The sequence below is a fragment of the Micrasema longulum genome, unplaced genomic scaffold (genome assembly GCF_059751315.1).
Source record: "Micrasema longulum isolate JH-2025_06_02 unplaced genomic scaffold, ASM5975131v1 h1tg001931l, whole genome shotgun sequence".
Lineage (NCBI taxonomy): Eukaryota > Metazoa > Arthropoda > Insecta > Trichoptera > Brachycentridae > Micrasema > Micrasema longulum.
In genome coordinates this window covers 52,501-80,266 of record NW_028279105.1, presented here as the reverse complement: position 1 = coordinate 80,266, position 27,766 = coordinate 52,501, and the positions used below count along the sequence as shown (strand labels likewise).

At 31.5% G+C, this 27,766-nt stretch overlaps 1 pseudogene across 1 annotated transcript; it reads left to right on the top strand.

Annotated features, from left to right (window-relative positions):
• Positions 1-2,965: 2,965 nt before the first annotated feature.
• On the top strand, positions 2,966-26,780 carry LOC148273502 (uncharacterized; annotated as a pseudogene). The gene is made up of 2 exons (XR_015824563.1): positions 2,966-3,063; positions 25,846-26,780. The product of XR_015824563.1 is annotated as an uncharacterized LOC148273502 (transcript).
• Positions 26,781-27,766: the final 986 nt, after the last annotated feature.

Sequence of the window (27,766 nt, the reverse complement as noted above, 5' to 3'; positions counted from 1 at the left end):
CAGCTAACGGTGCATAAGAAACTGCATTGGTACTTCAATCGCAACGTGTATCGATCATTTGTTATATGAAGGCTAAGGCAATTAGTCTTACGATTCTAGCGACAGCCAGATAGTATTGAATATTACGGTAAATAAATATTTAATTTTATCTATTCAATGTTATCTTTACTGATTGTTCTTTTTTTGTTTTCAAATTCAATTTTCACACTGATAATTTATAATTGATTTATTCGAGCGGAATCGGTAGTTTGAAGTTAATAAATCTTAAGAATTTATGCTGAACTTTTTATCATTTATATTGGCGAGACTTATAAAATGAAGACCAAAACGGAGAATTATATTCTAGATAACTTATAGCAACGAACAACATTTTGAATGTATTGAGTGAATTGAAATGTTTTACTGTTCATTATACTTAAACAACTAAAACATGTCATCGTTTTATTAGTTTTACTGTCAATATTAAATAAAAATACGCGAAAATTCCCGAGTTCTATAGTCAAGGATACTGCATTGCGAATGGACGCACATCTATCTTTATTGATTACAATCATGATGTTTTAATTCGTGTTTTCGTAAATTATAACTCTTTTTGTTGTAGACACGTTTATTTTTAGTTTATTTTGTCATTATGTAACTCAAGGACTATTTCGATTCAAATGTTAATTGATTAAACGATAGATTTTGAGATACCGCTTTTATCTTCAAACGCGATGTCACGATAGAAATCTTGAACATAAATTTGAAACCAGAGGTGTAAAGTTTATATTTTTATTTGTACTCACAAATCGAAAACAAATTATCATGAAACATCGATAAATTTTCAATTTAAATTAGGTACATATGTAAGTAGTATTTATATTTAAACAGGCGTCGTGGCGCAGTTGGTTAGACGGCTGTCTGTGAAACTGGCGTCGCGGGTTCGATTCCCGCCAGTTACAAGAAAAAATCCTAGAAATATTTTTTTCTGAATTGGTCTGGGTGTTTTGGTGTATTTTTCATAACCTCCTTCCATATCCCCTTATCCCACCTGCTGAAAAGCCTCAACATAGAGGCTTAGCGGATTATTCCAGAATATATGAATGACCAGAATCTGATACGAACATCGAATGTTAAGGATCTGGGCGTTAGATTTGTAAGCACTCTGACATTTCATGAACACATAGAGACAATTAGTGGTAATGCATTGAAGATGTTAGGATTTGTTCTGCGTACTGCCAGGGTTTTCGAAAATACCCGCGTACTGAGAACTCTTTACGACTCCTTGGTGCGAAGTAGACTCGAGGGTGGCTCGATGATTTGGGGGCCACATGAACTGAAGTACTCTCTTGTGATAGAGAAAATTCAAAAGAAGTTTCTGAGGTATCTCTACATGAGAGAGTGCGGGTATTATCCTTGGCTCTACCCGACCGAGTTTCTCCAGGGTTTGCTTGTTGGCTACAACAGATTAGAGACTAGAAGGAATGTGTATTTGACTACACATTTTTATCGATTGTTGTGCGGTATGATCGATAATTCTGAAATTATGATGAGCATTGGTTTGTATGTTCCTGATAATTACCTAAGACAGCGTCAGCATAGATTGTTTCATATTCCGATATTCAGGACCAACCTGCCTATGGTTATGCCTGTTGGAAGGGCTACCGCTATGCTGAACAACATCGCTCTGGATATTGATCTGTTCCATGTATCCGAAGGGGTTTTCCGGAGCAGGATTCTTCTACTACTTTGACATGAGTCTCTTTCGTGTATTTTTTTTTCTTTTTTATAATATGTACGTATTGAAAATATTTTTGCAATGTATATGTTATATTTAAAATAAATTAATTGAATTGAATTGAATTGAATTCCTTTAGAAAGGAAAAAATATATATATTTGTGTCTTTTAAATTTTGCAGGTATTAAGTACTTAACTATTATAAAGAAATTTCTTCCAAATAATCGAACCAAAGTTTAAAAATATACATAAATGTTGATGATCAAACCATTAATTGTGGACTTACTATCATAGTTGTTATAAACAATGGTAACAAAATTATAATTATAGACTTGGCTCCATGTTAAAAAATGTTTTTTGCTTTTTTATATATTTTTATAACTTATTATTATTTAGCATTTTTTTGTTACATTCTTTAATTTTTCTGTAAAATAAATAAATATTTTGTTTGAAAATTATTTTATTTAATTGAATCCACTATCAAATTTTATTCTAAAGGTTTCAGAATGTATTTTGTAGCATAAAATATGTAGAATACATCGCATCATGGAAATATGTCACAATAAAAAAAAACTTATTTTTACACAAGAGATGAGTAACACACTAAAATTGATTTGCTAAAACGAAGGGACAACTTAAAATTTCGTCAATTCTCAATATAGCTTTGAATATCTTTAGAAATTACAATGACATTCTGATCATTGTGCCACTAACATTTCTTGAATTTGAGTAAATTATAGTTAAACATTTATATTTTTGCTTTTATGGCTGCATAAATATTTTAACGAATTATGCCGTTAATTGTTTTTTAGAAATATTTTTGCAAACTTACCTTAAAACTGACAATTTTGGACTTAATGTAAACGCTCAGGTGCGATATAATCAGTTAATTACAAACAATTTTTTTTCCTAAAATACGATGCCGCAAAAGTGACCACCATGTTCACAGAAGTAAAAACTTCTTCAGTCTAAAGAAGGGAGGTTTGAGGTTGTTTTTTTCGACTGAAAAATAGTTTCGATTGAAAATTCTTATGTGAAAAACATTATTTTACAGTTTTATTTTATTCATTGTTAACAATAACCATTTAGCAAAAAACAATTTTTATGCTTCATGAAAATGATTCGTAATGTTTACAGGAATTTTTTATAACTAACTTTGTGTATTTATAAACATTTGCGTGTTTTTTTTTAAATATCTTCTTATAGAATATTTAAATAATCTATTTTGTTTTTTATTTTCAGCAATCCTCCAAAGAACCGCAGTCAATCTGGGGCAGATAAAATTTCAAGGAGTTGCAACTTGTCTCTACCTCTGCATGGACGCCTGTGGACTTCCTTACAGCTCTGTATGTACGATAAATAATCCTTATTATAATTATTGTTATCATTATACCCTTACACGCACGCAATGGTGCATAAGGCTCTACACTGGTTCACAAAATGCAGTATAGTATCTATTACACAAAGGCAACACAATAAATAAAATTAGTAAGAGAAAGAAAGAGAAACTACTATAATCATAAATAGTATATCTTTATGATATAGTATGTACTCGTACTTGCTCTTGAAAAGTTTGTTGAAAATTTACAGTGTTCTATGGGATTTGAATACAGGAACCCTAGAGCAGGACTCATTTTATGCTTATGTGAGAGCCTGCTGTAACCTTATATCATGTCCTTATCAGCGACCTGTGGTACATAGGGCGCTGATTTGGTATACCAAATGCAGCGTTTATTGATCATTATGTTACACGGAGGAAACGTGATCAGCCCAGGCCCACGCTTCAAGAGTCAGTCCAGGAACAATGAAATATTGCAGTGTGAAACCATATTTTCAATTAATGTTTTATGTCAACTTTCCGAGGAATCAAACCCGGGGCCTTAATTATGGTAAGTGAATGGGCCAACAACTACACAAGGAAGCGAATCTATCTCTGCAAGATTATCTTTTTCAGGGTTTTTACCCGAGTCTAGACACCGAGTAACATTTTACTGTTGTAAAAAAAATGTATTCAAATAAATTGGTTAAATTTGATTTTAAAAACAAAAGTAGTTTTTTTTAATTTGCTACAATTTTTATTTGCATTTTACAATACGTATGCATAAGTTACAAATACAAAATACGCTAATACATAAATACAAAAAAATCCCACTTAGCCATGGCCTGTGTGAGGGTACACATTTTATTTTAAATTTCAATAAAGGCTACTGGAAGAATACCATAGATATTAAAAAATAAAAAATAAATGCAAATATGAGAACAAAATTTTTTTTTCAATAGAAATGAGAGAATAATAACAAAGTATATGCTATTCATTAAAAAAAGGAGCCCTTTAAATCTGATTTTTTTATCTATAGTTTTAACAGATGAATAAATCGAAACAAATTTAAATACCTAATTAATCAGATTGTCCTCACAAAATGCATTGAACCGTTTTGGAGCTTAATGTACCCGTCTGGAAATTCCTTAATCTGGATTCACAATAAGGGATTTCAAGCAAACTAAATCTATGAATTTTTTTAGGAAATAAATGTTGGCGCGTAAAAACATGTTTTAGACACTACTGCCAGTAGATTTTTCGTAGCTTTAAAAGTTCAGCTTCCTGAAATAATTGGTTAGAGGAAAATTTTTAATTTTTATGAAGTTTAATTTTAATAAATAGTTTCTGTACGGTTTCTAAATGCGTAATATGATTATTATAGGCTCCTGCCCATCCAATTATTCCATAAGACAGAGAAGACTGTACAAAGTCATGATAAACCATTTTGCTAGTGTTTGGATGAAGATAACTAGTTACACGTTTGATAACATGGGTCAAATGCAATGTTAGGTATGAATGGTTTTGTGCATGCGCTGAAAATGTATATTGGCATAAAATCGTAGTTGCCCTATGATCGACGATCAGTCCTGAGTTTCGGATGTAGTCTAGAGACTTGGAAATATTACATTGAAAAATTAAGCATCGTGCCTTTTTATTTATTTATTAAATTTGTTCTACAAAATAAAAATAAAATTATGTAGAATATGTTTAACTATACAAAGTTAATTATGTTTCTACCTTAGAAAGGAAGTTTGTTTTACATTAATTTTACTGAACGAATTCCTGGTCTGAGCAGATAATAATAAAACCAGAACCTCAGATCAGTTGAAAAATCTGCTCCGTGATCTGCTGCTTTGCGCATTTACGTACCATATTTGAGGTGCCGGGTTCGATTGACGCAAGGTTAACGTGATATATAAATACTCTTTAAACAAAATTAAATAAGAAAATGTAACTTGTCATCATATTGCGGACTATTCAAGGGTATTTTAACAAGAATAACACAAAATCGTATGAGTCATTGTTGATTAAATATCCATAGATATTATTTTCAACAAAGGATTCCTAAAAGTATTTGCTTTCGTTTAGCATAATAAAACATCAAACGTTTCAAATTTCCGCTGCTAAATCTCAGGTTTCAGTCAATAAAATATACAGTTCGAATTATTGAAAGTTATAAATTTAATAGATTGAGTATTCCTCCTTTAATTATTTCAATATGGCGATAGATGATCTCATTTAGTTATAAACTTACGTATATATCGTCATGATCATGAACAACGACGCATGTGATTTTTTAAATTTTTCATGACAGCGCAGAGGTTAATTTTTTTTTGACGCTATGTCACAATTAGACAATTCCGAGCATTTTTCATTTTTTATAGAAAAATATGCATATCTCCTGGGATCATCCCGGGATACGACGATGTAGTTTAAATTGGACTCAAATAAAATAAACTCATGTAATTTTTTGAAAATTATTTTTTATAGGTAATACTCGTATAGTAGTAACTTACTAGTAAAACACTAAAAAAATAACATAATTTGGCAATTTCTGCACAGTGAACTAAAAAAAATAGTTTATTGCTACCATAAGCAGCACCTAGAAAAGCCGCTCAGGTTTTACACTGGTTGGAGAAATAGACAACCGACATTTAAATATTAACAAATTACAACAGGGATGGAGAATACCTTCAAGAAGGGAATATGGAAGTCTAGGCATTTACAGGGCCTATGACCTGTCATTGTGTGGTTTAAGTGGCTACTTTACACACTGTGTAACATTCATTTTGCCTTTGTTTGAATATCCATATTTCTTTGATTCTCCCAAGACTGATTCTAAGAGATATCCATAAACTCTTTCTTTTTTAAATAGGTTCATCTACCTGTCTTTTTTATTAAAACTAACTTTAAAAAAATATATTTATTTGTGGAAAACATTTTTCGTAGTTTTTAATTTTAATATTCCTATTAATGTTTTTTAATTTATTTATTTTATTCTTTATAATGACTTTATTTTTTCACACAATGTGTTAGCGTGTTCATTGAATGAAACCATTGTGATATAATATGTACATATAAATTTTTTACGCTTTTTTTTTCCTCTTCTATCTACTATATTGAAGTGTTTATTTCTACAGAATATATATTTTTTGTAAAGTAAAAGGCACTACGTGCTGTGTATATTAATAAATAAATCAATTTCACGTCTAATGCTATTCACCAAACCTGATTCATTTCGTACTTCAGGAGGATCTTGGGATTCCTTACTTTTATCAATTTTTAGTTGTAACTTTTCCTTAAGTGACAATTGGAGTTGGGGGGTATGTTGCCTTGGTTCATCACCATGAGGTTAATTTGATTGTTTTTCTTGTCGTAATAAAGGTAATTGACAAGGCATAACTAAATGCAAACAAGACCTGTTTGTGACAATCCCGAAAATCCCGAGGTTAGCCATATACAATTCCGGGTTTTTCTGGGCATGAAAACCACTGGGATCCTGGCACTGTATTCTCTAGTCACAATTCTATAAGTACAAAAGCTTATCCTTTGATACTTGGGTTACGTATATATACAAAGTTTTTTTCAAACCTGAAATATTATAAAGCCTTTATAAAACCTTTTAAAGATATTTTAGGATTTGAAAATAAAGTCAATGTCGCATTTTTCGCACATCCATCGTTATTCTACGTTCACGACGATATAATATATCCACGATCGCCAACACATTGTAACTAATAGGATTATTTTAAGGTAAAGTTTTTTTTTTTTTAACACACTTCGGGCGGGAAAGGTATTTCTACCCGTTCAGTCGATTGATGCTTAGCGGCGGGAAGGGTAGAAATATTATTCCAAAGGCAAAAAAGAAGGATTTATCCAATGTTTTTATATGAATATTATCCACCAATTTCTTTGTTAATGTCTTAACTATATGTACATAATTATCAAATAGCAATGCAAATTTTCTTTTTTTTATACAAAATATGCAATGTTATAAAATAGAAATCGAGTTTTACTTTAAAAAAATCAACTATAAAGACGTTGAATTACAAATAATATTTGCTTTTGGTTTGTAATTTTATAGCTTAGATGTGCCGAGTTAGTATGTAAATTTTTTTATGGAAATATTTTAATTATTTTCGAAGATATAGTGATTTCAAACAAATTAAAGAAATTTGCGCGGGACCTTGATTTTCGCCCGTCGCCAGCGGTCCGCAGGCGCAATATCTTTCCCGCCCGAAGCGTGTTAAGAGGAAAAGCGATGATAGAAAAATTTTATGAATAGGTACTTGTACATAGTTTTTTTTATACTCTCAAGCAGATACCTCCCCTTCCTTTGTATAAAAAAGGCAACTGCACATCGGCGTCGGCTTGATTTTACCCGACTAAAATCGACGAAATCGCGGTTTCGCTGTTTCATTTTTCGCACCTTAAAACTGAACCAATTCTTTTTTTTTTAGAAAAAGATTGAAAATGAAATTTTTTATGTCATTTTTTTTTCGATTTTCAAAATTTTTTTTATCGCATTTGTTTTATTTTATTATTTTATCGTATTTGGAAAGCGGCAGATAAAACTGGGCGCTTGTATAAGTTTTTGGGTGATTCTAGCTCCAATAAGAAACAATTTATCTAAAAAGCAAACCAAAATAGAGACGCTAATGGTAAATATATATAGTGTGTAAAAAAAACTTTGCTTTAGTCCTCTTGTGCCATAATCCAGGGAGAAAACAGTTTGTATGAAGAAATATGAGACCTCGTTTCCTCTTAATTACTAAGAAATATACACACTTTGGTTCCGAATATTTATTTTATTGATATCAATAAAATCAAACGGCCTCCGTGGTATATTATACCATTATACATTAGCCATTAGCTAAGACACGTGACTCAGACACAGAAGGTTCCGGGTTCGATTCCCGATGAGAACACAAAAACTAAATGTGATTTTTCTCAAGCTTGGGTGTCCGGTGCATGGGCTGGTGGTCCGGTGCCGGTAATGGGGCTTCCTGGTCTGCTGTGGTTTAAAAAATAAAGATATATAAATAAATAAAAATTCATCTTAAAAAATAGTCCAAACAGAGTTTTAGTATTCCTCAGTAATCAAGAGGAAGAAGTGTTCTCCCGTAAAAAAAATTTTGTCGCTTACGATGTTTTCGTGATCATGGCGCCATATTTTGGGACTAATAAAACTGCAACACTACCATAGGATAGAGCTCGAAAGGTTCCGGGGTCGATTCCCGATGAGAAAATAAAAATTAAATGTGATTTTTCTCATGCCTGGGTGTTCTGTGCTGTAATTCACCAATGCCTCCTGGCCCTTTGTGGTGCCAAAAACAAACAAACAAATCTTTCAATATACCCGTTATGTACTTACAAGTAGATATAAAATATTAACAAAATATTTATTACAACAATTTAAATAAAATAATCAAAATGAATATAATAAGCTCTGAATGAAACAAAATTATATCCGAAATAAAAAGTCATTTACATTTTTGGTAAATATTGTTTTAGTTTTACTGTATGATTATTTATCATGAAGTGTTAAAAAGTGAATGCCGATTCTATTTCGAAAATTGGTCCTATTAAAATAATGGTTGAAATATTTTAAATGACAAGGCTTGATAAATATCTCAAATGAAATTAAATGGTTTTTCCTTAGTAAAATAATTCCGAAGTTAAAACGTTTTGGAATTTTTATTACGGTCCAGGTAGAAATTATATTTATTGGGAAAAAACTGCTCTTGCTTGATACTTATTTAAGGCTTAATACATAAAACGGAACAAAACTCGTATTAAACAAATAAAAAAATACAATTATTTAGTGTTTTTTATTTTAGTCATAGCTGTAAGTTTTTCTGATAAATTGTAGCATTTTTGTTTAGCAGGTTTTCAGAGCAAATATGATTATATTTGTATATCCTTTTTGTATATGCGTGCCAACTATCACAATTATCAAACGGAGTTTTTAAAATACTGAAAAGCTTTTATGATTTAATTTAATAGTTTTCACCATTTAAATTAATTAAGTTTTAACGAATTCCTAACCTAAGTAAAATTACTTTAAAAAAAAAATAATCTGGATTATTCGACATTACAAATATTTTTCTGTATATTTTTGTAACGGTTGTTACTAAAATTTATGTGTAAAAAAAATAACCACTGTGCATTTAATTTGATCGAAAAAGAAACATAATCAACGTTTTGTTTTTAAAAATTTTGTTCCTAAAACGGAAAAAATTCTAATGTATGAAGCCTAGGTAAAAACTAAAATATGTTATATGCAACTACTATAGGGAACAGGAAATCAAAATGACATAAACAGGCTACAAAGACACTAAAATAAAATATTAAAATTACTACCTTCTCTATCTAACAGCAACAAGAGAACTCTTTAAACAAACTAAGCAATTAAATATAACTTAACTCTTTAAATTATCATATAAGTTTAATATTCATTAAAATTTATCCTTAAATTAACCACTGATGTAATTTTGAAGAAGTTAAATTTGAAATAAAAGACTCAAACAAACGTTTCTAAAAATGTAAAAAATATTATTATCAATAACAGAGTATGAATAAAAATTTGTTTGTTATTTTTGTTAAATGAATGTAATAATCCGCAAGGGTTAGTAAATAAATTTTCAAAAAAAAAAAAAAAAATCCCTGCACGATAAGAAAACCATGGAATTCTGATGTACTCGCATGTATACTGACTGCTGTTTCAAGCAAAAAGGAAGTATCTAGCAAAAATTAAAAAATGTATTTTTTTATTGCAATATGATAAATAATTGTAATGCTTCTCAACTACTTACTCTAATAAATACATAAATCTAAAATAAAAATAAAACTGTAATGATAAATATATGGTAGAAAAATACCAAATACATTAAACCATAATTTCCTCAAAACTTTTTAAATATTTGTTACTGCCTTCTTGCTTGAAACGTCAGTATCATAAGTGAGTACATATTTTAATAAAAAAATATGCGAAAAGTATACTTTTAAATAATAAACTGTCACTCTGACTGCTTGCCTAATATATTCCAAATTGTTATATTTTCTATTTTCTTAGAACAAGGGTTTTGCCTTTCCTAAAAACTTAAGTGTGAATCGATGTTATCAAATGTTTCTTTTCATCTAATTATGAAAACACCCCTGTTACGTTTTAGCTTCCAAAAGAAGCGATAAAAAGTCCAAATCTTATCTTTTGGCCCCTTGTAGCTATTTGTTAAGACATTTCTGGTGTATTCCCAACCCTTAACTATATAATAGATAGTCAAAAATTTAATCACATAAATTATCGAAAAGAATATATTCATGCGTTACCGTAAATAATCTAAAGTGAATCAACGTGGGTCAACTGTATAAATTGTAAAATTTGGTTAGTCAATTTGAGACTTTTTAGTGAAGTAAAATTTTTTAATCCAAATTCATTGTAATTTATTATTACCGGTCACTGCTTTTTCCGAATTTGTAGATCAAAGTATCACTCGTCTTTTATTTCTATAATAAATTACAATATTATTACACGAAAACTAATAGATGGAAGAAAGATTTCACTCAAACTAGCTAATGCCTAGATTTGTAAATTCCGTTTTAAAAGGTTCTTCATTTGTTTTCAAATGTCTACCGATTTCTACAAAAATGTAAATATAGTATTACGTTATAAGGATTTACGTTACATTGAAGTCGTGTAATTTACCTGTTAATTTTTTAAAAAAATATTTTGTAAACCTCGCAACCGTACGAGGATGGCCCAGTTCTCCCTCCTGAGCCATCGGTCAAAGCTGTTAAATTTTCGACCACCCTCCATAAAGTGCTGGCACTTAATATTTATTATATATGTTCGTTTTGTGTATTATGTATTATTCTGTTTCTTATTTTTTATAAATAAATAAATATTTGCGTTCTTATGATACAACTCGCTATTAGAAAATGATAACTAAATTGTGGTAAAACGGGGTTCAAGCCTCGGACCTATGATCCTGAGTCCGCGACACTGACCACGGAACCACGGCTGGGCTCTTTTTTTCGTCTTAATTTGTTGTACGTAAACTTAATTTTTGTTCTTTTCTCTGAATTACTTTAATTTTAAATTTTCTTAAATAAATGTGTCTTTAAATATGATATGAAAATAAGCATTTTTTAATATTTTTATTGTTGTTATAATCACGTTTTATTGTTAATGAATAAATGTCTTGTTTTTAAATATGGTGGAATTAGCTCTGCACCATTCAGCAATTTTACGGGAATAAAAATATGGTAAATATTTTGTCAGTTCATTGTGCCTGTTGTAAAAAAAACGGCATCTCTTTTTGATTATTTTATGACTATGAGTTAATTTATTTTTATTTTTAAAATAAAATTCGTTGACAATGTTTGATTCTACCTGAGGGAACAACCCTTCTCAATAGAAAGGGTGCTGATGTAGAGTCGATGAGGCCTTATCTAACAACATATTACCCAATTTATTAGGCCCATCATTTGTCTATGCAATGAGAAAAAATCAAAATGACACCCAGAAACTTTAGGAACATAAAGACATTATAAAATCTGGCTCCACTAACCGGGGGGAATTTTCATCTTTTTAATTTTATAATAACAACGTCACCATAAACCCTTCAATTAAAGATTTATCAGCGCCGTAAATCTTTATTTATTTACAGATTATTATTGAAATATCGTTCTGGATCGAACAGGATTCTCGTTTCGCTTCCTTTGTCAAGTAAGAGATAAAAAAATGATTAAAAAAACGAAACTTAAATAAGGGTCAAAATATTGAAGTTAATTTTGTCACATTGTAAAAATAATAAAATATAGTTGTCGGTTTTAATATTAAAATTTAAAATCTAATACACATTACAAAAATTAATTATATCATTTACTTACGCTTACAGGGCGTTTGCATATTTATTTAAAAAAAACTATTAATGAAAAATATTAAGTAAATAATATTAGCGTTTATATAATTTATGCAAATATTTCAATTTTGGTGGCCATTTTCAACGAGTTGTAAATAACTTATTATTAGAAACTGGAAATAAAGTTGGAGTAGAGTGGGGTTCGAACCTTGGATCTCTAGTCAGTGAGTCCGCAAAACTTGCCACGGGACCACAACCCTATTCAGATTATACCAAAACAGTGATTGTATTTATTTTATAGATTTGAAAGTCAATTTAACCATCCCTAAGGCAAGAGATATTGGAAAATAATTAAAATTAATAATTTTAAAAAAAATCCGGTTTCAATCTATCAGTTTGTGTTCTCTGTGCTATGCTATTTGTTATCCTGACCCCAATACCGAACTCAACCAAATCAATAGCTTTCTATTTAATCTCTAAAAATTCAACCGAATTACAGAGGCTACGTTTAAATAAGCAAACTTATAAACTTAATTCTCTCTCGCTTCTTTATAACATTATTCACAGCCCTTACGTACCAAAATATCTTGCAGAGAATTTAGTTTATCTAATAATAAAAATAAAAAAACAAATTTAAAAGAAGTATTTAAGTTTTTATGATTAACCTAAATATTTATAAATAAGTTGCCATTTTCAACTCACTATTGGAGAATGATAATCAAATTGTGGAAGAGCGGGCCGTGAACCTCGGAACTTTGGTCCGTAAGTCCATTAAACTAGCCACGGAACCGCAAGCCGATCATGGTCCATCAAGAACACTTTCCATTTCTTGACATACCACATAATTCTCTTACTGATCAAGGTTCCAGGCTTGAAATGACTTACATCTTCATATAAAAAATGCACCTTCGTTGGCTACCGGCACCGTTCAACAACGCCTGAAAATTATTATATATACTTGGATACATAACTTACTTTCATAATAACACGTTGTTAACTGCCCATCAAATAAACAAAGTAGGATCCGTCCAGGTTTCATGAAAGGGTTAAAAAATTAAGATAATACTCTCAGAGGATTTTTGTTTCTAATCCTGAACACGTTTTTTTTTTTTTTTTTTATTTATTAAAGAAAAACAACAGTTGTTATATAAGAATACAAAATATAAAAAATAGTACATACATCCAGTTAAAGTTTTTCACAAATATAGTGAGAGAACATCTTACACAGTAAAGAGAAAAATAATATATTATATAAGACATGAGAAAAAAAAGACCTCGTAAGAAGGTTAAGGGATGAGGAAATAGAGTTGAGAAGAGGGATTTTCATTATATAGTTGACCAATTAAAAAAAAATATATTTAAATAAAATAAACATATTTAAAGGAACATATTTAACATTACCAAAAATAACAATTAATTATAAAAAATGCGCTTTTTTGTGGAAAATCCTCTTGTTGAGATAAGTCTGCCTCAAAATGATGGCATATTTACCTGCCACGCTTGAGGTACAAGGTTCGACTTCTGGCAGGGCGGACTTAAAACCGATCTCGGTTAATTCTATTGTTTCGGAAATGGCACCTGGAGCCTGAAGCGTAAGACTGATCACCTTACTTTCCTGTAACAAATGATCGGAGATACGCTGCATTTGGTGTAATAATGGCCTTGCGTACCATTAGATGCAGATTAAAATAATGATATATAATATTTTAGCTGTACCTACATAATATGTTTAATTTGAAATAATGTTTAAAAATAACATTTTTCTAAGTATAAAAGCAATCACAAACATAGTAAAAAAGCATCACATTTAATTTGTGGATTTATGAGAGGGTGCGGGTAACCTAATTTTATTAAACTGCAAAATCATCGAATCATTCGTTTTTTATCTTATCTGTTTATTAAAAATATGTAACATGCCAGATGCCTCAATAAAATAATATACTCGCATAAGTAAGCATAATTTATCAATGTTTTTATAAAATTATGGTATAGATTGTTATTGAACCTCGCACCTGGATGGTTTTTTAAGTAAGTAAAACATTTCATATGGACATAATTATTGATTAAATTCTCCAATTGTCAGACTACACCGGCTCGGTAACGAGTGTGGAGAAATTGGTATGTTTCGTTTTCCATGGTCAGTTTTTAGATGAAACATTCTAACGGTTATAAAATCAAAATAGCTTTTTCGAATGTTCGAGGAAATGTTGAATGCTGTAAAAATCACTCAGATTTTTTCTATTTTGCCTACCTACACTTAAGTAATACCTATTCTCAGCATATTTTTTTTGGCTAAAATTCTTATAATTTTTCAAACTCATCTGTACCTACCTATTTTTATGCAGTATTAATAATAATAATATTTTTTGTTAAAACACCAGAAAAATATATATTAATGTAATAGATCATAATAATAATCAGAGTTTATTAACAAAATAACAATTACTTTATCTACTGCATACAAAGATAGGTAATATATTTCTCTGTATCATGTCTAGTCTGCCTAACTAGGTACAACCTGTTTTAAGGCAGACATTTTTATGCAAAATAAACTATGATGCTAGTTATTTAATTATACAGTTATACAATATTAATTTATACCATTTATTATTTAAAATGTTTTTGAGTAAATTAACGATTTTCCTTGACCTAAACCCAGTAACCATTTTTTTACAAATTTATTAAATTGAATCCGGGTCATGGTTTTGCAATGTTTGGGTAACATATTGAATATTTTGGGGCCCAGAAACCAGAAATTTCTTCAAATTCAGAATTTGTGGTAGACCCCATGACCCATCCTCTAGTTTGACATTTGGTATTGTGGGAGTGTTCCTTTCGGGATATTGTATTATATTATATCACTATATGTGTTATTATTATATTTGATATTATTAGACATTAGTCCCAACTCCATGGGAGCAAAGTCCTGTCTTGGGTTGGGACAAAATATGCACTTCCTTTTAAATGAGTCCTTTCTTAAATTTCTGATATAAGCAATCGTTGATGTTTTTAAAGTTTTTTCTATTAGTGGGTACCATAATTGTCCTAGTAATAAAATAGATTGATTCGTCGTTATCTGTTGTTATGACCCTTCGGCCCTAACTGGAGTGTATTGGGTGGCCCATGATTCATGACCACCATAAATCAATTTAACGAATAAAAGCTATAGTCGGTGATAAGCTCGTCAAATAAAAATCAAATAAAAATCCCACTTAATTCGTGCAACAAACTTACAAAAGGTGTAAATGGAAATGTAATCAATTGACAAATATTCTTTTTATTTTTATTATTTTTTTATTTGAAAATTTATTTATTAACCCTTACGGATTATTACATTCATTTTTTGTTCATACTCTGTTACTGATCAAAATATTTTTTACATCTTTTGAAATTTTTGTCTGAGTCTTTTGTTTAGTTTTGTCTGTTAGTTTATTGTATAATTTCAGTCCCTGGTTTATTAGTCTCAACTGTCCTTTTCTCGTTTTAGAAGGTTGTGTATGATATTTCTCTGATATTCTCGTATTGTGTCCGTGTTTTATCCATTAACTGTTATTTTTAGGAACAGTTTAATAAGGCTGTTTAATTTGTTAATAATTAATACATGTATCTTAAAGGATAAACCACGGGAGTCACGTTAAACGAAACAAGATTATATGACTGTGCGATTTCCAAAATATCATTACTGATAAACCATATGATAAAATTTCAATACAAAAAGAACTTTCAATGTGAAATAAGGATTATTTTAATAGTAACAGAACATATTAAAATTGCGTATCTGAGAATATCCATGTTTTTTGCACTAAAACAAATAAAACAAAGATTTTTTTCAATTATAAAACGCATTTTTATAAAGAAAGTGGACTTCGGTGGTTTATTCGCGTATAAAATAGCTTATTGCGATAATTTCCTATATTTTTAACTTAAAAACAGCAAAAAATGGACTCCCGTGTTTTATCCTCTAGGGTAAAGATATAATTCTGACTACTTTTTTTGTAGAGTAACAGTTTTTTTTTAATGAAACTGTTTCAGAAAAATAACCGTTTCTTTGCCACCTCTTATTGTAAAATAGAAGCACAACACTGGTCGAGTGTTTTCTTTTCGGCAAAAGATCGAGGTACGCTACTTTTGAAGTTCGAATGTAGTTCCCTATGCACCATCGAGTGTGGATAGGAGTAATATGATATTGTAACTCCCCTCTCTTTTCAAATGCCGTCATCTTTGACTTATGCGTATTTTTTAAAATTAATTTTGTACGTTATGTAGTCTTGACACCATTTTAAAAAGCTTGTTTTTACTAATTGGTCGGGAAGTGACAGTTTTATGAAGGAAGCTTAAAAAACACATAATAATATTAAATGTACATAAGGATATATTTTTTTCCTGTCGCTTTGGTGCTTCGTCTTGTCGTTGAGATCTTTATATGGCCCATTAATAATCCAAACACTAAATTATAAGAATCTCTTAGAACTACACCCGTCTGCAATAAATCTAATACGATGATAATATTTGATTCACCTCTCGTAAGGCCTACATCAGACGATCGCTACAGATCCACACGACACGACACGGCAAAATAACTCACGGTGAAAAGGTTTTTCGCCATTATCATTATACTCTTTCCGCACTTAATGGTGCATAGGGCACTGCTTTGATACACTAATCGCAGTGTCTCTGGATCATCTTTATTACATAAAGGTAATATGATCAGTCTTACACGTCAGGTCTCAGTCCAGGGAATGTCAGCAATGTCGGGAATCGAACCTGAGACCTCTTGAAGGTAGGCAAACGTCCAGACTGTTTGACTACAAGGCGGACTTATTGCTCTTTTTATTTGTTAAAGGCGGTTTTTCGCTATAATATTTCATTGACTGGTACCTGAAGCGTAAGACTGATCAACGTGATTTCCTGTAATCATCATCATCATTCCCTTCCCGCACCTAATGGTATATAGGGAACTGCATTGGTATACCAATCGCAGCGTATCTTGATCATTTTTTGTTACATGAAGGTAAAATGAATAGTCTTACGCTCAGGTACCAGTCTACGGACTATGAAATATTCTAGAGTAAAAACACCCTTTCAAATAGTATTTTATTTCAACCATGTCGGGAATCGTATCCGAGATATCTTGCATGGTAGGCAAATGCGCTGACCATTACACTACGAGGCCGACAAAATTTCCTGTAATAGATGATCGAAATACGGAGCATTTTATTTTAAAATACAGTTCTCTTTTTACCGACGTATTATTAATTTTATCGTTATTATTGAATAATTTATAAAGCGCTATTTTTGTGAAAATTACTTCAAGGGCGCTGTACAGTTAGTAAATATCCTAGCACGTCTTGCAGCTACAGAGCGCATGGACGATTGGGATTCTTGTTCTTCTTTTCTAAAAACAATCTATTTCAATTATAACAGATAGGAGCTAGTTTACAGCACGTCTAGCAGCTACAAAGCGCATATATGGTAAGAAATTTAGCCCCCATTTACATTAAGATTTAATTGGAAAATTATGTTTAGTGTTTGAACGATAATAAAATAAAAATAAAAAAATATTTTTTTAAAATAAGAGTTAGATTAAAACAGGGGTATTTGATAGTTGATAACATTTACATATTGAAGCTAGATTACTAATCGTCTTGCAGATACAAAGTGCACGAAAGAGTGGAATTATACCGACTTAATAATTTTACAAAAAATTAATGTTGAACAGAGTAAATAATTTTATTTTAATATAAATTTTATATTTGAAGCACTAACTTTGTGGTTATTCATTATAATAAAATAAATAACATATTACAACAGAGATGAAAAACATTTAAGAGAAGGTAATAAAGAAGTCTAGGCATCTACAGGGCTTATGCCCTGTCAATGAATGGTTATAGTGGCCACTTTACACACTGTGTAACATTCACCATATGCCTAGACTTCTATATTACCTTCTCTTAAATGTTCTTCATCTCTGTTGTAATATGTTAATATAAACAGCTCCCCAGGGAGTTGAATCCAGTCCTTATCTACAAAAATTTGGACAAACTGAAAATATTGTTAAAATAAATAAAACAACTTTGTTTTTAACCACATTTTTTTATTTTTTTATTTGTGGTTAAAAACAAAGTTGTTTTATTTATTTTATTAATTTAAAGTGTTTATGCTAAAAAGTAAAGAACAAAAGCTAAATGATGCGGATGCGGATAAGTATGATAATGACGATCATTAATTATTATTTCATAGTCCTTGGACTAGACTTGAAGCGTAAGACTGATTGCCTTACCTTTACGTATGGAGTAATCACGATATGCGCTGGAATGCAGATAGGAAAAAGTTTTTTTAATACAATAAAATTTAACGTGTCGTATGGATTTGTACACACGTCTGAATTAGGCCAAAAACTTGAAGTATGTCTGTGCTAGAATTAGGGAGCTTCTGAAAAATACATAATGACCCATGATTGCCAAAACATCGTAACCGACAATAAAGTATTTTACAGGATAACACTTCTTCCTCTTAATGTATAAGGAATACGCTTTGAAAATCAAACTCTGTTAGCATTTTTTTGATTAATAGTATCTATAAAATAAATAAATTTTATTTAAATTTTTTAAGAAAAAATAAATATTTACGTTCTTACGATTTACCCAAATATTCAATTTTGAGGGCCATTTTCAATGAGTTGTAAATAACTCACTATTAGGAAATGGTAATCAAGTTGGGGTAGAGTAGGATTCGAATCACGAATCTTTGATCCGTGAGTCCGAGACAATAGTCACGGGACCACAACCCGATTCAAAAATCGAAACAGAGGTTGATTTTAAAAGCGTCTCAAAGTCCATCGGAATATTTGAGTTTTTTCTTTCTCCGCCTTTTTTCCTTCCCCTTCCCAATCCTCTGATCATAGTAAAGTTTAGATTGTCAGTAAATTTTTATTTCTATAAAAAAAGTGTAAATACGTACAAACATGCATATTGTTCAATTTTATAATAAAATTATAAGATTCTATATTTATATGCTTAGAATATGTCCATATACCTATTACTTATTTTCTTTATGTAGGTATATATATTGTAATAAAAATTGCCGTAAGGCAATATGTCTACCCTCATATGTATGTAAAATGGATATATATATTACATATTCCTCGTGAAATGAGAGGAAGAGGTGTTCGCCTGTAAAATATTGTTTTTGGAGGTGACAGTGTTTTGGGAATCATGTCTGGATAATATCCAAGAATGTTGGGTTAAGATCAGATATTTTAAAATATTGTTTTATTTCTGATCACTGTAAGGGAGATTATCATCAAACGGGATAACTCTTGATAAATGCAGTTGGTATTAAAGCGTTACCTTTGATTATATATGAACTTCAATTAAAGGCTTCGAAAACTATAAGTACCCGACAGTCAATCTTTTAACAACAATCTTTTTAGGAAATCTAATCTTGAACTTACGATTTCAAATGCTTAACTATAAAAAAAAGTGTTAATTGTAAAATATAACTAGGCAATAATCCAGAAGTTTTACCTGTTAAATAATTAAAAAATATATTATCTATGGTTACTGATCGAAAATAAATTTCAGTCGGTAGAAATAAAGCACATTTTTTTGGTAAATAAACAGTCATCATCATCATTCCATGTCCGCTCCCTAGTTGGAGCATAAGGTATCTACAAAGAGCTTCCATGCATCTCTATCGGCTGCCAACTCCTCGTCCTCCCAAGGTTCTCATCCTATAATCATCGACATGAATTGCCGACGAACCGTCAACAGTGGACGTCCAGGACGTCGAGAACCTGATGCCTTGTAAAGTAAGCAAGCGTGGTTAAGGTTCTCAAGAGGCATCCGTAATATATGGCCTATCCAACCGTATAGCCTCCGCTTGATGACAGTTGTCATTAGAGTTTGCTGCGTCTGTTCTCTTATTACTTTATTCCTCACAAAATCAAACCACCGCACACCCGAGATTCTTATGAGACTTCTATTCTTAAAACTCCGAAATTCCCTGTTTTTGGGCTCTAGTAAGGCGCCACGATTCGCATCCGTAAAGGAGAAAAGGTGTTATGCAGGCGTTATATAGGCGGCATTAGGTTTTCCTAATTTTATACTGTTGAATGTGGCACCCGCTAATCCTAGCCGCACTCCCAGTTATTTTTCAAAGCTGCCATTTTCTGTAACATATTCTCCCAGCTATTTGAAACTCTCAACCTTTTCGATGATTTGGTTTGACAGAGTCAGAGGATTTTCAGCATAAAGGCTCGAAGTATTACACAGTAAATGTGTTTTTGCAATATTGATTTTCAAATCCATGCATAGTATACAAATAAAACATACAGACAACCTCAAAGCTAAGACGCTTGCTTCACGTACGAAGCGTTTCGGGTTCGATTTCCGTTAAGATAACTATTATTAAATGTGTTTTTTCTCAAACCTGGTGGATCTGTATAATATCAAATTTTTATTTAGGCCTTCTTGCCATTTGTGGTGAAAATGAAAGAATGTTTTCAGGCGTTGCCTAGTGGGTGAATTAGTTCAGCCGCATGAATCTCACCCATATGATAAAGGTTCCAGCTTTTTTACTTCACAAAAGTCAACAGATGGACATATGGAAAAGTTGAGGAATTGTGGATGCTTAAACATGGGCAAAATTAGTAATTTGACACAGTGTGTTAAGTGGCCACTTAAACCAGCCGATGACAGGTCATAAGCCCTGTAAATTGGCCTACTACTCGGTTAAAGTGTACAATCTACTTTCATTATCCATAAGGACATTTGGTAAGTTCTCACAATATAAAATTACTACTATGAAATGGATAGTGGAGGTGGGTTTCGCACGGATCGATGAGTGGTTCAAGCCAAATAGGTAAAATGTGTGTACTGGTAATGAAACTTGTTCTATTGGTCTATATAAATTGGTTATGTTTTTTATGATTATTTTAGTTTTTTATTGTTTATTATGTTAATGATAATTAGGTTAATTGGATTAATTACGTTTTTTATTGTTTTTATTATGTTAACTTTGTTAATTAGCTAATCTTAGGCATGTTTCACATTTTGTAAAATGTTTCCCTCGGCTTGGGACACCCCAGTGAGGGAACATTATTCTGTATAAAAAAAGAATACAAACAATGTAAAAGTATAAATAAATAAAAAAAAATAAAAATAAAAAATGCCTAGACTTCCATACTACCTTTTCAAAAATGTTTTCTGGTCCAATAAATTAGTATTTACATTCATTTATACTATTCCTTCTTTATTTTACGGGAAATTGTTTTAAGGATTATTCCATATATACAAATACTCGTTTATTTAAATTATTTTATTTTATTTTATTCAAATAAACTGCAGTTTGTGCCTTTTCAAACAGAGTTGATTGACAGCGGTACAAGTAAAATGTAGCATTTAAAAAATTGTACCTCTAAATAAAACTAAGAAAAAAACATGTTAATATTGATATCGAAGTTTAAACAATTTAGAATAAAAAATATGAATAGTAAAAATGGTAAAAAAAATAAATGAAAAGTAATCTAGAACTACTAAGTACATTAATATTATTAAAATGATGGAGATAATGATTGATTCTATAAAATAATACTAATTTTTTTTAAAAACAACAAGTAATTTTAATAAACATATTTAAAATAATAAAAAGTCATTTATAAAAATAAAATCAGTTTGTTTTTATGTACTACTTATATTTTTATAATTTGACAACCAACTAGTTTCGGCAATACTATTCCCTCTTCAGTAAATAACTACAACCATCACGCCGTTTCCCCGTAGGGGTAGGCAGAAAGGATTGAACGCCATATCACTCTATATTGGAGTTTGTCCAAATGTTCATAGACAAAAGTCTGGATTTCACCCAAAATAACACATTTCACATAAAATCAACGAATGGAAGGATTGAAGAAATATGGATGTTCAAACATAGGCAAAATATTGAATGTTACACAGTGTGTAAAGTGGCCACTTAAACCAGCCAATGACAGGTCATAAGCCCTGTAAATGCCTTGACTTCCATATTCCCTTAATTAAGGTATTCTCCATCCCTGTTGTAATTTGTTAATCTTAATGACCCCCGAGGGGGTGAAATCCAGTCTTTTTGTCGATGAACATTTGGACAAACTCAAATATTGTAATGAAACCAACTAGTCCAAGAAGAAGTTTAAAAATTGAAAAATTGTTTTCAGGCGTTGCCTAGTATGTGAAATAATTCAGTCAGATGAATCTCTTCACAACAATAAAGGTTTTAGCTCTTTAACTTCACTAAAATCAACAAATGGAAGGATAGAAGAAATATGGATGTTCAAACACAGGCAAAATGGTGAATGTTACACAGTGTGTAAAGTGGCCACTTAAACCAGCCAATGACAGGTCATAAGCCCTGTAAATGCCTTGACTTCCATATTCCCTTATTTAAGGTATTCTCCACCCCTGTTGTAATTTGCTAAACTCTATATTGGCATACAGACCTCGCTTCCTCTACATTCATACATCTCCTTTTGCACGCAGGCCGATTATTCCTACTTTTGACATGTCCATCTTCAAGTATTTGATGGACTTGATCGTGCCATGTCTTTCTCGGCCTTCCTCGTTTTGAAAATAACTCAACTCTCATAGTAATAAATTGCTATCCTGCTTGAACTCTATTGCATTGAACAAAAGCGTTCTAAATTTTTGGTTTGGGTTTGGGTTTAAGTTAAACTTTAAAAACGCGACGGATGGTTTCGGTTTGCACTTTCAATTCTCGACCTGAATACCCATGGCCCGTTGTATTGCTTTAAATGGTAGACTTCATGGTTTATTGAATGGTTTTCGTCCGTATGGGTAACTCTATTAGCCAGTTGCGTATTTCTCTAAGTTTTGACTACTATATTTCTTATTTTTAATATCTAAGATAACGGTATTTTTTTTATCTTAGAGTGTAACTACTAAAATAAATATTTTCAAAGTTCAAAAACGATGTCACGAAAATTATTCTTAAGAAATTACATCAATAGATACGTATAACTATAAATTATAAGGATACTTGCATCTTCACCACGGCAGCATCTTACATAGGTCAATTACACACCAAATACAAATTTTGTCTTTTTAACCTTGTGAAAAAAGTTTAAAGTCTCACTTGGGCGGTTAATTTATGTGCTGACGTTGGGCGCCGCCCTATGGCCCGCCCACTTTGCAGACTCAAGATTCTTCATGTTCTTTGACAAATAGCTCAAAGGGAACACATGTATTTTCTTCGTGGAATATTTGTCTTGGCAAACGCAAATTCTTCGCATTCATAAACCCTTAGTTGCTAAATGCGCTTTTCCTGAATACAAAAACACAATTTTAATTGCAAAAAAAAAAAGTCAAATGGAATGTATTTTTTATAACTTTTTGCCATATTATATTATGTCTTCTACTCGCTGGCAAGCGATAAGAGAGTTATTCCCGAAAAAATTGGATTCTTATTATATTGTTACTGGGGTGGCGATTATAATTTTGTGTGGATATTATTTGACTGAATCGATTGATCTGTGTTAAATTTGCGGGGAAAAAAGAGCGGCGTTGCGCGGAGATGAAAAATGCGGAATCGAACTGTATGCGGCTAAACAAACTTTAGTAGACAAAAATCCTACCTTTAAGAAGACAGTAAAGGGAATCAGGGACAGGAATTCGGATGATATCTCTATCATCCGAATATCGATATCCGAATCCGAATACCGATATATCTATAAGTCCTGGCTTCTGGGGTAGTTTTTTTCCCTTTTTTGATGAACACGGCACTTTCACTAAAGTTATTTGCAAAATATAATGATGAATGTGGCGGAGCGGCGGTCAGATGATGTAAAAATGTTCAGATGCGGGCAGATGATTATGGGACGAACAGATGCGGGCAGATAAACTTTGATGCATATGGAAGTTGGCAGAAATTTATCAAAAAGAGAAAAAATATGTTATTGTTGATGTTGGTTGCTATGGATATGAACAATTGTTCCCATAGCAACCGTAGCTACCCATGGCCATAGAAACGAGGAGAATAACAAACATTGAAAATTGGGAGATCACAGAATGGGTAGGATAGGTGGACCTTCATCCATCGGCGGGCCATTCAGCCACAAACCACTCAATTCCATCAACCACTCGCGCAACCAGTTACAATAATTGAAAAGTTTTAAGTTTGATTTAATGATAATTTCCATATAAAATAAATTGTTAAACTAATATTACAACTATATAAATAAAAATAAGAAAACAAGCAAAGATAACGATTAAAAATAAGCTCTTTCATGCATTTTTTTCTGACTATACCTACCCGTAAAAATAATAAAAAGAGATACTGAAATCCTTTTTGCATTTACGTCTTTTATTTCTGTCATAAATTACAAGGGATTTTCACTTTAAAACTATTTATTTTTTAATACCTACATACATATTTTCTGAAATAAAAGGTAAATAATTAATGTAATAAAGAATACACTTAAAAAAAATTATATTGAGAAAAAGTTTTTTGGAGTTTGTTTTTCCTAAATACGACGTGAGGAGTGGAAAATAAATTGTTTTAATATACTTTGAATGATAATATTTTTTATATATTACCTAATGTAAGTACAGACTAATCATATATATCCAGTCAGATGACGAACATAGAAGTGTTTCTACGTCACAAATCGTATGTATGCAACGTAAAACAATAATTGGTAACATCTTAATTCCAAAACTTAAAACAATTACAACACATCATTATACTTACAGAGGAATATTTTTCTTTAATGAAATGAACAAAGGGAATAAAAAATGCAGTCAGGAATACAACATATTTAAGAGAGAAGTCAAAAATGATATTCGTAATTCTTTTTTGTGTAGCACTGATTAAAAACACCGTATATTTTTATGTAATTTATATTTTATACTGAAAATATTTTCTAGTAAAACAAAAAATAAACACATTATTGTAAGACGCCATTATGTACATATGAAATTTTAATATAAATATATGTATAAAATTTATATAAAAAATGTATTTAGTTGTAATATTATATAATAATGTTTGTTAATGGATAAACTAAAAAAATATGTGCATATATATTTTTAATTGAAATATTTTGTGTATAGCTTTAGTTTACGTGTATTTTTGAAACCAAGAAGGAAATAAAATAATGAAAAGTATTATCGTCTTAATTTAAATTAAAATATTATACTCGTTTGATTTTTTTCTTAATGCTTAGTCTGTTGATTCAACCATTATTTCTGCTGTCTCAATGTCTAGACTGACAAAATACCAAAGATTTGACAAAAAAATATTTCAAGCAGACTAGCGGAAAAGACCCAACAATGCCAGGGAAAAAGAATGCATTGAATTAGATGAATGAAAGTTTTTAAATGAACCAGTTCTGTTAAGAAATTACTTGCATTCCTGACACTCCTTCCTCTTCTGTTAGGAGATAAAAAGCTGAACTTTGTCGTAGATAAAATAAACGTTTCGATTATTACAGTGCTATTAAAATGCAATAAAAACTTTTTATCAAATGCCGCCTTCACACATTTAGATAATTGTTTTTTAGGATCGTTTAGATTTCTTTATCTAATCAATATGTAACTCATAAATATAATTAATTCTATTTATTGTTCACCTAAATAAATAGTGTATTTTTGGTAAATAAAAAAAGCAAAATATGGTTTTCTATATGAAATGACTATATGTCATGGTATAGGAATCTGATAACGATAACTGACAGAATGCTCAAAGAAATTTATTAAAACAGTTCAAGAAGCTCGCACTAAATGTCAATCTACAAATCTATGAACTGTCTTTCTTTCTGACTATCTCCGTAGTAAAAATATGTGATAAAATATTGCACATAGGAATATTAGTAGCGGAAATCTTGACAGTCGTAATGTAAAAGTAATAAATAAATGTCAACTAGAACTAATTCCTCATTTCTCTTGTTACAGAAGGAGTTTACGGACGAATGCGTTTTCAACGAGATGTTAGAACAGCATCATTACAACACCTATTCTTCGACGCGGCATTCCGGAACCCGGCGGACAATGTACCTGGCCCTGGATGCGAGAGGCAGGCCGCGCAAGGTGCAACTCCCGGCCAAGAGACCGCTGGGGAAGCTCTCCGGGTACGTGAGGACCCTCACCAGGCCCGTGCACAGAACCCTCCAGAGCGCGTGTTCCAAGAAGGCCACCATTTCCACGAGCACACATCACCCCCCCCGACACGCGTGTCGCAACAAAAAGAAGAAGCGAAGATGCAAGGAAGGAGAAAAACCTTCCGACGGTTGCGAAATGCACCGAAAGTCCAAAAGAAAGGACAGCAACATCCGCAGAAGAAATGCGAAGGCGAAGGTTGCGTCAAAGAGCAAATCGTCATTAGAAATATAAGCGCGGGAACGCCGGGACACGCGAGGCATAAACGGCCGTCGAAAATTAAGAAATTCCACAACAAGCAATCTGAAGGGGAGTCAAACGCGAAGAAGAAGAAAGTTAAACCAGTGAAGAAGAGAAGGAAAGTCGGGCGAGCGTTAGAGGATGTGGCACTCGTCGACACCACGTCGCCGGCGACCACCTCGTGGGAGAACGACGACGAGACATGGACGAGCACTCCGGAAGACACGGTGAGCAGTACGCCAGTGGAGGACGTCACCTTCTGGGAGCTGACGACGAGTTCAGGTTTCTCACGGGAGTTTTTTCGGACCGCTTCGGCCGGCAGGAGACGGCCGAGAACGACGATGCGTAAATCTATTCTGTACTCTATGTCTTTTTATTATTCTCCTTTTTCGGGATGCAGCATATTCAAGCGTACTGAGCCGTGATATCCATCGCCAGTTCCCTGGGTCAGAGGATCCCCAATCCAGGCTTCCATAAACTTTGGAGGTTCGACGCACTGTAATTAACGAACGACCTGGATTAACAACGAACGGAAGATATTTGGTTTCCGAAAATGACTGACTATCGTTATAGTAGCATAAACATTTGCTTGGCAATACTTCTGTTGCTGCCTATTAGTGAAATTTTAATATTTAAGGAATTTACGGTCATATTTAGTGTCTAATTACAAATTGAAATTGGTGTTTACGAATGAGTAGGTGCTCATAAGGGATTTGAATGTAAAAATGCCTCGATGCATATTTGCGGTTTGTAAATAATATATGTATATAGCGAAATATAAATGTAATGAATTATTAATTTAGTATTTTGTTGAAAAGTAGTCCGTTACTCTTCTTAATAGAGAAATCCTAAACGATACATTCGAATATTAGTTAGTAGTCATTACGTAGTTAAAAGCTGCTCAGTGTTTTGATAATTCTAACAGTCTCTTTTTCAGTTGCATTTCGAGATATTTATATATGAAAGTGTTTTTATTAAATTTGAATTATGACACTGCGCAATACAATCGAATAACCTTTCACATAATATTAAGAATTGTTTTAATAATGCAGGTGACAAAGAAAACGCCGAAACTCTTAAACCATTTTCCAATCTTTCGCTCAGCGAATGGTGCTGAGAAAATGACATGAAGTTCAAATATTATTGTTTCCAATGTTTTCTGCGTATTCGGTCAATGAATTATTTCGTGATTTGCTAATTTCAAAAAAATCACTATGATTTTGCGCAAAGCAAAATCAAATAACGTTTTTGTCAAATATTTTTTCGCAATATTTCATAACCTGTAAAAACATATAAAATCACAATCAATTTAAGTAAAAACGTTAAAAAATATTAATTGTAAGGTTAATTTAATCGAAATTATTGTTCGTCGTCTCTCAATCAATTCCGCTAGGTATTAGTTAATTGACCACATGATTACAATCTGTGTTTTTGTTATTTATTATTGAACTCTCCAAGCCCATGTACTAATGTGTTT